Source organism: Hetaerina americana, unplaced genomic scaffold (assembly GCF_022747635.1).
Source record: "Hetaerina americana unplaced genomic scaffold, ioHetAmer1.1.p SCAF_10, whole genome shotgun sequence".
Classification (NCBI taxonomy): Eukaryota; Metazoa; Arthropoda; class Insecta; order Odonata; family Calopterygidae; genus Hetaerina; species Hetaerina americana.
In genome coordinates this window covers 62,316,527-62,331,386 of record NW_027286070.1, presented here as the reverse complement: position 1 = coordinate 62,331,386, position 14,860 = coordinate 62,316,527, and positions in this window count along the sequence as shown.

Here is a 14,860-nt window from a genome sequence, read left to right as displayed (position 1 = left end):
GGGTATTATGTAGATGAAAGTAGGATTGGTCTCTAGTTGCCAAAGTGACCCATAGCATTGATAATGCATATGATAGACATATTTTTTAACTACCAGTTTTTTATGTTCTGTAGGTGACCACTTTTCTAACCGCACAGTACATGCCTGATATTGATGCACCCCGTGCCACAAATTCTGCCGGTTGCTGGACGAGTGTCGTGTAAAAGGAAGAAATTAGACTTATCGAGCGAACGACGTGTAGATAAGTGGTAATCAGAACTTATAACAAGAATTATAGGGCTTCCTTTTCTTGTGAAAATGTTCATATGTCTATCTCTTAAAACCTTATCTCAAACTTCAACCCTCTTCATTGGTGTTTGCATAAATATGCCCCTATCGGACATCTTAGGGTATCATGGTATACATATAAAATCAAAAACTGCTCATTTCCCTTATATTTAAAATTTGGATCTGGGACAAGGGAAAAAATGGCAAGTTAAATTTTTAATTAGCGGTTCTCTCTATGAAGAGAAATCAATTTTTTTCACCGTTTTCTCACTAAACATGAATATTGACAAGAATATGATAACGCCTTACTGGTGCCCCTAAGATGTCATCTTGAATTCGATGACACGAGACGAAGTCCTGATGGGGAGAGGCATGAGTGCGTAGTGACGATAAAAAATTGTGGCACACTAAGAGTAACAGAATTGTGTTTTCCGGAGGGAAGGTAGGGTGATTCGATGCTTAGTTGTCTTCAAAATAAAAACAGGCATCAAATTACTAAAATAGTGTATTTTTGCACTTCGTTTTAAGCATATCCTGTTACAATAAAAAATAACATGATTAAACAAATTAACACATTCCTCATTGCACTGTCCCTCTCAGAAATGTCATAAAGTTCATGAATTTTGTTGATCTTTGAAACAGATCCATTCTGCCATGATGGCTGAGATTATAAATCACATTCTAACGAAATGTAGCAATTTGCACTGAAAACGTAGAACTACGGGAGGGTCTCGTTTAAAAATAATTATTACTAAAAATGACCAAGATATAAGGATAAAATTTATTCTCTATATTAATTGATTCTTATGTACATAATATTGTGAAGTGCAGTTATTTATGTAGATTTGTTTTGTTTCAGGTAACCGTAGATTGAAGTAATTCGCATTTTGGAGAGGATGGAGGCTTGCAGTGTGATTATATTTCTTCATTTGAGAGGTTACAGTACCCGAAAAATCCACGATGAAATGATGGCTGTTTATGGAAATGATAGCCCGTCATATGATACAGTTGCGAGGTGAAAAAGAAATTTTGAAACTGGCCAAAAGTCCTACAAAGACCATCCAACAAGTAGAAGGCCTTCAACCGCGGACGATGCTGAAGACACAGAGAAGAAAGTGGAGGACTTGATCCTATTAGAACGAAGAGCAGCCATTCAAATACTCGCGAATGGAACTTTTCTTAGTTATGGCAGTGCGTGGAAAATTATTCACGGGGTACTGCACATGTCAAAGGCGTCAGTGCGCTGGTTTCCACGACGACTGGCTCTTTTAGAAAAAAACAAGGCGCGACCTTCAATCGCGACCACGGGGTGACCGGCAGTCAAAGAGGTATGGCTTTGAAATTTTACCTCATCCACCCTATTCTCTCCAGGTGACTTTTTCCTATTCCCAGAACTCAAAAAAAACCACAACGGGATCGGAGATTTGACGACATAAATTACGTCATTCAAGAGGTGGGACAATAGTTTCTGACGCAATCTGTTTAGTCCTACAACGACGGCCTTCGAAAGTTTAAGAAACGCCGGGAGATATGTAGAACTCAGAATGATGACTATGTACAGATGTTTTAAGAATAAAAAATAGGCAATATTTTTCTAAACTCAATTATTCTTTAGTAACCATTAAAAGTTTAGAATAGCCTTTGTAGATATCAACTCAAGGCAAAACAAATGTGTAATTACCGATGACGATGCCCGATTTAACGGCTACCTTCTATGCATTTACTTCGGATATGTATACCTGTAGTAATCAACCCGAAGGTCGGTTTGGTAGTTGATGGCAGAGTTCACCCTAAGCCCGACGGCGTGTGAAATTCACACATCAGGGTAGGGGGGCCAGTTGCTTTCGCTGTGCCGGTTATGGTTTCCCATGAAGACCTGGTACCCGAAAAATCACATAGCTTTGGTGGAGCTGCAGGTTCCCAGAGTGCCTTGCCCGGGAATCAAACCCGGTCCAACACTCTAGCCCCTGGACTACCGCGACCCATTTGGATATCATATTCACATAAAAAGTTTAAGTGCTATATTCAAGCTTCCTTACATGTTAAAATATCTTCAGCAGCGAAAACAAGTTAAACAATTACGAGCAATGTACGTGAATTCTAATGTGTTTAGTACCAGGATTTTTCGAGGTTTGTCCTTGCATTCATTTTAACTACAAATGTTAGAGATACAAAAATACAGGAACGTTTAAGGTCAAAGTGGTATCAACCTAAATAAAAATATTTTAGCGATTTTTATCACCTTAAAGTCAACATCACCAAACGTCAATTCTGGAATATGGAAAACGGTTCTTAAAATCTTTCGCCTATTCGAGCTTGTACGTCATTTTCTCAAGTGTAGTGGTTACCAACGATGGGACGTGAAGGTCATGGGGGTGAGACGCCAAGTTTTGAAAAATAATTGATAATGATAGCGAAGAACGAAAAATAGCTTTGATTACATTTCCTTTTTTTTACCATCTTCCACTAAAAGTTAATGCATTCCAAAAATACGCCAAAAAACTCGATCCTTTGGAAATCGTTTACATTTAAGTATTATCACTGCGATGAGCCATAGTTATCTTGGAATGCGTAATCATTCGCGGAAGTTAAGACGTTAAAGGACGCCGCTTTGTATAACCCTTCAAAATGGCAGGATCTTAACACCCGTTTCAACAGCATGAATAAAAGCTTAAAGTGGAAGGAGTAAAAACGTAATTGGCCTACGATTAGCATCAATCAAAAGGACTACCCCTAAAAGGCATTATCCTCAAAGTAATCACTCTCTACTGTAAAAAAACCGAAGACACATATAAACATATTTGCCTAGTACATTATATTCTACATTTTTATTCTTCTGATCTGAAGTTCTTAAGGCCTGCTATTGTTCAATGTTGCGTTCCATGTGCGAAAATGAGTAAAGAAAGGTCAGCTATCTCTTAATTTAAACATTTGGATCAACTGTCGTCATCTCTTTGGATTATAAGCAGCTTTACACATCTACACGGCTCGTGCACCTTTCATTGCATATATCATGGCATTTATTAATTGTAAATTGTAAAACACTATCAATGAATTTAATCATTACATGATCCGAGAAAAACGATTGGTCCTAAAACCAAAATACTGAAGTTTGCTGAAGTACGTGTATTTACGATTAAACTAGAAATTTCTCACTCACATTTTCCTGTATGCCCAGGGGACCAGTTTATTAGATTCGATCCTGTGTAGTAAATGGTTATCATCAATCTTAGTTGATAATAGTTGAGAGTCGGTAGAGAGTATCCCCTGCCTAAAACCCTCGTGATGGCTTGCAGGGTACCCTGTAGAATGCATAAGTGTAGATTTTAAAAATGACCAGAGTTACATAAAGATTGAGTATTCTTTTGGCTCCCATGCAACCGTAAATGAGTTATCGCCTCTACTCTCTAAAAGGATTATCCTGCAGGTAAGATAATCGTGGCATCGCAATAGCAGGCAGGATATTATCCAAGAGGTGCATGAGAACGAGGGTTTAAGGCTACGAAAAGTAAAAGGAAGGAAACAAATAGGGGCCAAAAATAAGAGTTTTGAATGCGGAAGGTTGGGTCAAATAGTTTCAATCCTTGGGGATGAAACATCCAGGGGATGATGTTCTCCCGAATTTCCCGTTGCCTTTGCCATAGCTTTTGTCGTAGAAGTGGTCATTTACAACCCTTCACATCAGGTAATTTGAATTAAGCGAGAGTACTTAACCAAGGGGTTAAGCAATTTCAATAAAGGTCGCTCTAAACGAATTATAAAGAATTTCGCGTTTAAGCGAATGTAACTCCGTATGGCGGTGCATAATCCTGCTATCGTGAAATTCGATTTTAACGTGCAGGTATTAGCGAGGATTATTGCTGACTCAAGTTTTGAAATATTAAGAAGTAAGTGCGGGAGAAAGATTCGGCTTTGTTAAATTGGGTGAGATAGTGGTCAAAATCTTTATCGTGCGGCATTGATGTGTTGTAGAGATTACGTCTACAGTAGCCATGAATAGAAATGGAATTGGGAGGAGTTGAGACAGAATGCCGACGGTTGAAAAAATCGTGGCTGTCCTGTGCAAGAAGGAAATGAATGCACAATGGTGGAGGAATGAAAACTTGACCCAAAGGATTCAATCTTGATGGTGATCTTTAAGAATTTTGGGCAGCATGTAGGATTTAAGGTGTCCTGAGTTTCGGAAATGAAAAGATGAAAGGTCTTTATCATGTCCAATTCACACATTTCTCACATAATTTCGCACATAATGGCGAAAATAACATTATAAAAACGAGGATTGGGATCATAACTGTGCAATTCCTTAAGAGATACATTCATGTAAATACATGCACGTGGAGGTGCTCTTGATCTGGCGAAGATCTTCTGCATAGAGTCTTTGAAGTTTAGGGCCACCATCGAGGACCACCCTTGCCTAGAGTCGTGATGATGATGCTGGGGTCGGAGTGTACGCCCACGCCGAATGACTATTAACAAGGAAAAGAGCACTAGGTTTTTTCTGTGTTTGTATGCTAAATGTATGTTTTTTGTAATGCAATATCTGCAGGTCCTCTGGAATTGTTTTGTATGCATACACCGGCTCGTGGATCGGTTTTACGGCACTACTTTCTTGAAAAATCCTGAATCTCTCATTCCACTTCTGATATTTGTGTGCACTGATTCCTGGTGCCTAGATGTACCAACATTGAGACATCGAGCGACGTTATCTAAACAATAGCATCCGTAAATCTCTAAATATTCAATGATTATTATTTCCCTCCTAAATCATCGATTCGTGTTTAGTAGTAATTTTCTTCTTTGACTATGAGTGTACTTCACGACAGCACAAACAGTTCTTTTGAGACTTTCCTTATCACTCATCCTCCAAGGCTTCTTGGTTTTCCACTCTTAGAAGGTGGACTGCCGCAGAAAAGTGGACAGAAGTGGGAGAATATGAAATTTCACCGAAGGCAATATTAGATTTTAATTAATTACCCAAAAATGTTCCCCGATTACGGTTTTTCCTCCACCATCTAATTATACGACGAAGGAAAAGGCAAAGAAAAAGAGAGCTGGCTTTAAATGATTAAGAAAACTGAGGAGACCTCTGATGAATTAATCGCTGAGTGAAGGTAGGAAATGAAATACCTTTGGGGGGAAAAAATGGGGAGAGATATAATTGATTATCCTAGATTAGTGATGGCGAATCTACGACAGCATTTTCGGAATAGTTATGTAAGAGAGGACTGAATCATCAATATTAGAATAGAAATCTTCCGAGTTGAATTCACAGTTTTTTTTACCAGAAATTTCTCTCAAATCGGTCATTACCTATAACAATCGTTTGAAATTGGAAAATATGCTTTTCGAAAGGAGTATACATGACCAAACTAAAAACAATTTGTTGCGGTTTAAAGCCTCTTGCTATCTCAGTCACATCTGGTGCTAAGTAGTGAGAAATGAAAGTGACTTTGAAATTGAAAGACTCAATATGTGCATCGCTCATCAAGGTCGTCACGAAGATGAAATCATTTTTAAAACCCAATGAATAAAAAATGACAATGAATGAAGTATGCAGAAATAAATTTTTTTACAATTCACCCGCAAAATTATGAATTTCATTCTGCTTCACCCTGTGTATAAAAGGCAACTAATGTTATAGCATCTTCAATCCCGTCCTTGTTACATCATGAAGCTACGTATGCTATTTGTAAATATTTGCAACTGAAAATGATGGAAGTGACAGCACTTCAGTCATATCTTTAAGTATGTCAAAACAAAATTCGAAGACATTTTCTCAAATGAGTTTCATTTATAAGACCGTCCTGATTCCATGATTAACAAATCTATGCACGACTTATTATTTTTACTGGCCTCCCTGTGTCATTATAAACAAGAATAAAAGTGAGGTATCCTTAAAACACTCTTTCTCTAAGAATGGTAAATGCTTCGATTCATTGAAGTTTCTCTAATGATTAACGCTTTTAATGAATTAGTTATTTCCTGAATATTTTAAATAATATAATATATTTTAGCACAGAACAATCCCCACTTCAGACATTTTTTACGTGATACAATATAAAGGATTCAGATAATTTTCTATTTAAAAAAAGAAAACCAAGGAATCATAATTAGACCAGAACTTTTTATTGAATGTATGAAATAGAAGATAAAAAAAACATCTTAAATTTATTATAGGAATATTTAGCTTCCTAACCGAATGTGTGTTTTCTATTGACATGTTGTTTTATATTTAATATAGCGTAAGTCAATTAACAGTGATTATTTTTCAATCCAAAGAGATCATTAGCATTCAAAATGTTTTAAGAGAATACCTATTCATGAAAAAACTAATGAAATGTAAAGAATGCCACAAGAACTCGACCCCGAACAATTATAGGTACCATTTTTAATGAGCAGTGGCAAGCTATTTTGGTAAAATGAACAAATACAATAGCAAAAATGTGGCTTTGTGTGGGGTAATTAATTAAAAAGTTTGATAAAGATATATCACATTGTTATTAGACTTATTTTCTGGCATGAATTACTCAAAGTGAAGCAATTTGAAGGGCGACAACTGGACAAAGATACCAAATTTTTAATTATCATATGGTACCAAACAGTTTTTAAAGAACAATACGTATGCATTTGTAAATGGTATAGAATCCAAGAAAGTAAGGCAGGAATGCAAATGTAACACCACTTTAAAACTGAAGAAATTATAATGTATAAAAAAATATTTTGAAATACTTGCCGTATTTCAACAAACTTTAGGAAGACAAATATGATCTGGTCATCAATTGAAGAATTCCTATGCAGAGTAGAAAAATGTTACTAGGTATGCTAGAAAATCAATATTAATCGAGTATTTTTGCATCAATTTTCTATTGTTTGGGATCGGTCTCTTTGATTATTTGTTTTATTTCATCCATGACCGTCAGCCCTCTACTAACCTACGTCTGAAGGCGTAGAAAGGACGGTCAGACTACCCACATCCCAGTGAAAGACATATTTTAAAGGCCTAATGTTAACATAATAAAAACATCTGCATTTGCCGAAGAAAATTTTCAAATTTCCAAGTATACAGGTCAATAAATTACAATAGTTCATTTCATTGCCACGAGATTTTGATCCATGAATTTCAACCGTAGTTGAATACAACATTCATTAAGTAGCACAAAAGGAAATGTAGAATTTATTAAAATAATTTGAGGATATTAAGAACATCAAATTATTCGGCACAGGGAATAAAAAGTAAATTTCTCGAATCATACTAACAAATAACGAAAATTATCAGCAGCACATGATGTGAGTCCCAAATGAGTCAAACTTTTGGGTGCATCAGTCCTCGTACGGAAATTTCCTTCTGTTCCCTGGTAAAAGTATCCTTAAGAGACATTTTTCCACGAAATCATTTTAATTATGGCGGAACGGAAACATACTTTTGCTTTTCCGTTCTTTCTCCAGCGGAGAAATTAATTCAATGGAGAAACATTTAGCCAGCGTAATGACGGCAATTTTATTTTTCATTTATGAAGAAAACTGCTAAGCGCAAGGAAAGGATAGTAAAAGAATGGGCGATAAATATGCATGACCGCCCTTCCTTACTTAAGATATCATTTCTCCGATATTTATTCACTCCCCGGTTCCCTCCACATCCCGCCCTTCTCCCCCACCACCCCCTCCCGCCCACCGCCACCCGAATTAAAAACAAAACAGAATCCTCCAGCCCCCCCCCCCACTCCGCCTCCCCAACCACACTCCGCCACACCCCTCCGAACCCGACCGCCATCTCCCCTGCCCGCCACCCCCTTTTTCTCTTCATCGCCACCCAAGTTTCCTCCCCTCTCTTCCCCCATCCCCTCCCCCCATTCATTTCCCTTCATATATTATTTATCCCTTCCGCACTTTGGAAATTAAAAAGAAATAAGCCACGATGTGGAGTGGCGGAGGGATGGGGCTGAGAGGTTGACGTCTTGGGTGACATTGTAAGTGCTGTTCCAAGAGTGAGGGGAGGAGGGGGAGGTAGGGGAGAGGAGAGAGGGGGTGGGTCGTAAGGGCGACGAGGGAGGGGGAAGAGGGGGAAAGAATAATGTTTAATGGGCGGGGAGGTGGATTTCGGGGCGGGGAGGGAAGGATTTATGAGGACACAAGGAGCGAGGATGGGCAGGAGGGTGGAGGGGGGTGCTAAAGGGGGGGTTGTGGGACAGTGGTATGACGGTAAGCGGAGGAGGGAGAGAGTCGGGCGACAGAATCTTAGGAAAGGGTAACGGGGAGTCAGGAGGGGTTAGGCTGGAAGGGGAAAGGCGTGGGAGGACATCCTTTATTTTTAGCGCCGCTGAAAACCGCAATATCTGAACTGCTAATTGGTTCAAGATCACTTTCCTTAATTTCCGGCGTAACCCTATATCTTCTACTCGCGCTTTACTTAACGCTCGATTTTAAAATCGGTACTCTTTTTAATATCTCTCTCTCTCTTGGACCCTTCTATGGTATTATATATCGCATTCCCAGCCTTTGCCGAGAAGAGGTTTTATGCAAAGAAGTACTAGATTTTGGGGGAAGATATTTGCCATGTTTTATGAGATATTAATTACGAGGACATTAAAACATCCTTTGTGTTAAAAACACAAAAGACCAAGGGGCTTCTGCTTCCCCAAGCGATTAATCCTAGAAAATTTTTGGCTAACTTAAATTTCACCCCTTTTAATTGTGACTAATTTTCCGGTATAGCTAAAACATTTCAAAAAACAGCCACCAAATTGTGAAAAGATGCATTCCAGGAGATTCCACTTACCACTGTGCATGTGAATAGAAAAGAATTCGTCCAAAGTCACGCAAACTTGACTCTTTGAAAACCTGATTCGGAATCCAGATGTTCATTTGCTGGAGACTAAAGGCACTTGAGTGGAATTTTAATCTCAGGTAAATTGTAATACCTATTCTTCCTTCCAATCTTGATACGGTTACATAACTCAGTTGCTATGAATCAATCAACAATAAATTGTATATTGCTGGAAAAAAGGGTTTACACTGTAGATTGACTCGAAATACTCCCGCTTTAGTTCTTACCAAAGATTATATGAAAGCCGTGGAATCCAATTGTAGTGCCTCTGCGTACGCATGACTCGGGGAAAGAATGTTGTGCCGAAGAGGGGTTGAATCCGTTTTTTTTTAATTTCTCGCATCCATAATGCACCCATAATGATTATCAGCGTTACTCACGTTAGCAATGGCATCTAATTACAAGTTTTTCCAGCACATATTTTAGTCATTCCACTGGCAAACAGCTTCCTGTACTTATAAGTTGTCTTCCATCAAGCATTACAGTCATTAATTCTAATAAATTAAAGCGTGTTTGATTTGAGATTATATCCGTTAAAGGTATATCGCTCAGTTATACCTTATCCTCTGAATAATTACATACTTTCCTTACTTCCGTCTTTTATTTACGACGGTCAACCTAACTAACTTTATATCCTCGATTATCGATCAAAAAATAACATCATATAATATTACTTCTTTTAATTTTATCATTTGAATTTTCTGACGCAGGTGTTGGCTAGTTTAGTGCCTCAGGGTCTTGTCTGAGAGACCAGAGCGTATAATCGAACAGAAAGAACCTCCAGTCAAAAATTAACTGAAATATGAAGTTCCTTAGAGGGAAAAAATGTATTCTGAATAGGAGAATTCAACTATTTCTAGAAAGGTAAAATAATGTTGTATCAATAAATTTTGTATCCAAAATCATTTAAAATCAATTTATCAGTGGTGCTGTACGGGTATATTTCCACTTTTTACAAGGTACGAGTACAATCACTCGTACATGCACATATTTATTATCTGTTTCGCGTTGAATTTCTCCGAAAACAATACAAACAAACAGGCAGATGAACAATTCTCAATGGAGAAATCACGCAAAATTTCGGGAGAAATGAATCTTCATTCATCACTCTCAATATTACTATCCATGGCCACACCATCTAAACGTATTCTTTATTCTTTATTATTTCGCCTCTTTTCTTCCTAATCATGAGCGTTTTAAACCTTTTCAAGTGTTCCATTTCAAATTAATAGGACAGGAAATATACAGGGATGAGGAAAATACCTATCTTTATAGGCTATTAATTCATTTAATCTTATCATTCTAAGCTTCTTAATGAGATTAATACATCATAATAAATTTCCAATAGGAGCAATCTTGTAGAAAGGGAAGAAAGACCTTTGGAATACGAGTATATTACAATAGAGGTAATCTTCAATAAAACAATGTATAACTCTTTCTAACGCTACCAGATGACATAATATTTGCTATTAAATACTATGCATGTATTTATATTTCGTGTCAAGTAATTGTTGAAAAGAATTATGGAAAATAAATAATACTACTACTTCGTCTGCGTCTTTTTATTTAGGTATTCATTCATCTGTCCACGTCGTCATTAGGAGTGTAACTTTCGGACTCTCCGAAAATTCAACTGAAATGGATTAATTTCCTATCAGGTAACATAATAAAATATCTATATCTAACTGTAAACTCGTACAATTAATTCCATTCCTACATGAGGGTGGGTAAGTATCGTATTTTGGCTGACAGCCATGGGGGAATTAACACTTTTCTCATAACATAAATTAATTCAAGAGAGAATATTTTACATAGTCCGTCGATCAAGTATCATACTACCTTGAACAAAAAGTTCCCGGAATAACCACCGTGTGGCGCTCCCATCGTTCCGATTTGAGTTCTGTTTTTTTTGTTACATTGGTACATCTGTTGTTGATATTCCCTTTAAATCTTAGTGTCATAACTTGACATTTGCAAAAGTTACGTAGCCAAGAGTACATCTATCTCTGTGTGTGTTGGCGATTTTTTACAATTTCAGAAATGGATTTAAATTTGCAACAACGAACTTGTATTAAATTTTGCGTAAAAAACGGATTTAGTGGCGCACGGACGTTGGAAATGTTGGAAAAGTGTTTCGGCAACGATTCTCTAAAAAAAACGGTCGTTTACCAGTGGCACGAGCGGTTCAGAAGTGGTCGTGAGTCAATCGAAGATGATGAACGCAGTGGCAGACCATCGACATCGAAAGTCGGTGAAAAAATTGATAAAGTAAAAGAAATGTTGGTCAATAACCGCAAATTAACCATCAGAGAAATAGCGGAGGACTTGAACATTGCCTATGGATCCGCCCAAGACATTGTGGTTAATGATTTGGGTTTCCGTCGTGTAGCAGCAAAGTTGGTGCCAAAAGACCTCAATTTCATGCAAAAAAGAGACCGTGTTGACGTCGCAAAAGACATGATTTGCGAGGCTGAATCCGATCCCACATTCATCAAAAGGATCATTGCTGGAGACGAGACGTGGGTTTATGAGTACGACACGATATCCAGACATCAGGCAAGTGAATGGCGTTCACCAAATGAGCCGAGACCAAAAAAACCACGTCGTTTTCAGTCAAAAAAGAAGGCAATGCTGACGGTTTTCATGGATTACAACGGTGTAGTGCATCATGAATTTTTGCCAGAAGGCCAGACAGTAAACAAAGAGTATTATTTGGGCGTTATGAGACGTTTGCGTGAAGCAATTCGCCGAAAGAGACCAGAAATGTGGGCAGAAAACTCGTGGATTTTGCACCATGATAACGCACCGTCGCACAGTGCTATCATTATTCGTAATTTTTTGACGAAAAATGCAACAAATACCATCCAACAGCCACCGAATTCACCTGATTTGGCTCCCTGTGACTTCTTTCTGTTCAATCGAGTTAAAAAACCATTACGGGGAACGCGTTTTAGCAGCCGAGAGGAAGTAATGGAAAAATCGCAGGAAGCACTGATGGACATACCGAAAACCGACCGTAACTTTTGCAAATGTCAAGTTATGACACTAAGATTTAAAGGGAATATCAACAACAGATGTACCAATTTAACAAAAAAAAACAGAACTCAAATCGGAACGATGGGAGCGCCACACGGTGGTTATTCCGGATACTTTTTGATCAAGGTAGTATATAAAAGGAGAGATTTTCAAAAACATTTACAGCAAACTAGCAGCGTTGGAAGTCTGCTCTTTCTCACTACGGCTGCGGGAAATGCGGGGAAAGCATGCTCGTCCCTTAGAAATATTATTTGTCAAAATCACGCAAAATACCACTTCATCAACATTCATACACAGGTGGGTACCATTCAAACTCGCGCCACATTTCAATGGCTGCAATGATTTTGATAAAATGCCTCGTGCAGGAGCGAAAATTTAATGGATAAGCACGAATAAAGGAGGTCAGATAAAGCGACCGTCGTGATTTCAGGGTGACTTTTGCAGGGAAGTCATTCATCTCCGTATAATTTCACCACACTCAAACAATAAATCAATTCGGAAGCACAACAGCGAATCTTGATGGAAAACTCAAATATCCCAGAGGCATAAAAATAAAGCGAAAATGACTTGGGCTAAATAATTCGCTCGATTTTATCCATTCCCTTTTTCAATGCGTCCCCCTGGCTACCGAAGAGACAGACATGAAAGGGGAGCTCGGTGGATATAAACACTTTTGTCTTGGCGATCGAGGGCATGGAAGGAGGGGGCTCTCGCCATCCAATCCCACGTGTGGTTATACGCATCCCCTACACAATATCCACGAGACATTGACACACAAGCCGAAAAAATCCTTCCTCTACACGTCCCCCGGACACCTTCCAAGACTCCCACCGTCCACTAAACTTACCGTCCCAGCCGTTCCAGTCGCCTCAGCGTCTCTTATTGTGACTTGCGTGCTTTGGAATACGACCCCGGTTTCGCCTCTTAATTTCCTTCCGCATGCGGCGATACGAATGTACCGGTCGAACAAAGAGGGCATTGCATTCAACACGCCCAGCGGAGCACACGGTGGAGCAGCTGTCGAGGAAATTCGAATCGCGTTCAAAGAAAGCACCACCCTGAGAAAGTTAGGCCTTGGTACGTTCAAGATGACAGTCAATCGCACAATAAACCATTACTTTAAGGCATTTCCTTGCTTCACAGCAGTAAAGTTTCGTGATGATAAAGCAACACTCATGAGTTAACTTTTCGATTGACCAGCTTGGATTCTTTCTTTCGTGAATATAATAATTAAAAACACAAAAGAGAAACTGCATGAAGCACTGCACTGCGGTATGAAATAGAGACACGATTGTTGTGCTTCAATGGCAGGCATTTGTGCCCACTTAAAACTGTCCAAATAAATGTTACCGAAGTACAGAAATCAATATGAAATTGCGTGCAATTGATCGTAATATAATTAGCGGTATTAACACTAAACAAAAAACATCTAACGCTAAGCTATTAATTCTCACTAATATTATTGCACCGAAACAACCTTGACAAAACTAAATATTTATTTTTGACTAAAATATGCTTGTTGAATCCGTTTAAAACTAAAACATTAACAATTATATTTCGATGAATACTCCTATGAGACTAAAAATTTCTTGAGTTTAGAAAAATGATACTAAATTATGTTAAAAATCATTGTCAATCTAAATTTCCATCGTTACGTAAAGGAACCTTTTAAAATAGGTGTGGACATCAAGGCTTTCAAAACTACTGCAATATAGGGTTTCTTTACTTTTACCTTTTCTTTCCAACGAGGGGAGACTCTTTGTATTACATTTGTATCAAATTATGCTAAATTAGCAAAAAACAAGCAACATAAGAAACTCATTCGCAAATGCAACTAAAAATTCACTGCCAAATGTCGTCAGCAACATGTGTACGCACGCACAACTCGTGACACATAGCGGAGTATTTACTTAATATTATTTTTAAGATTACCGTTTGTTCGATGAATGGATTCATTCAACATGGTATGATATGAAAAGATTTTATCTCATATTAGTTTCTCATGAATATAATGAAAAATCGAAATATATGTAAGTACAATGTGCATATTACATGAATTACTTATCTTATTGCAAAGCTTTGTGCACACAATGTTGCGCATCTATTCAAACTAGCTAATTAACTATATCAACCAGGTTCGTTTCTATATAATGTAACTAGCAGAAAGGGCGACTTAATAACGTGGCAATAAAATATATACAGGTGGAACGTGGAAATGATATACCAATATATGTAGAATAACAATTAGTTTTAAAATTAATTTACTTACTCTAAATGGTACTCATTCCTGTTTCCTTTCTAATTAGCTAGAGGAACCGAGCATGATATCCAAGAACGTTTCATCAATTGTACTCATGGGAAAAAATCTGAGTAACAATTGGTATATAATGGAAATACACACATGGTCATTACATCTTCAATACAAATGCGGTTAGTAAAGTACTATTGAGGTCAAACTTCAAAGAAAAACGAAGGAAATTTTAATTCTTATTCCTGAGGGAGGACAGAAAGTAAATAAATGCAAATTTTGATCTCAGGCGCAGGCCTTAACAACATTATTATTTCTTCCTGTATTCGGTTTAATGAGAATTTTGCGCGGACAATACAAAGCATTTGTAACATTAAAAAAGGTTACACTTAATCTTTACCTTGAGTTTATTGTATTCTAACATTTTGGAAATTCTTTTCATGGACCTTTTAAATGTTACATTCGATATTATGAAATGATCTTGT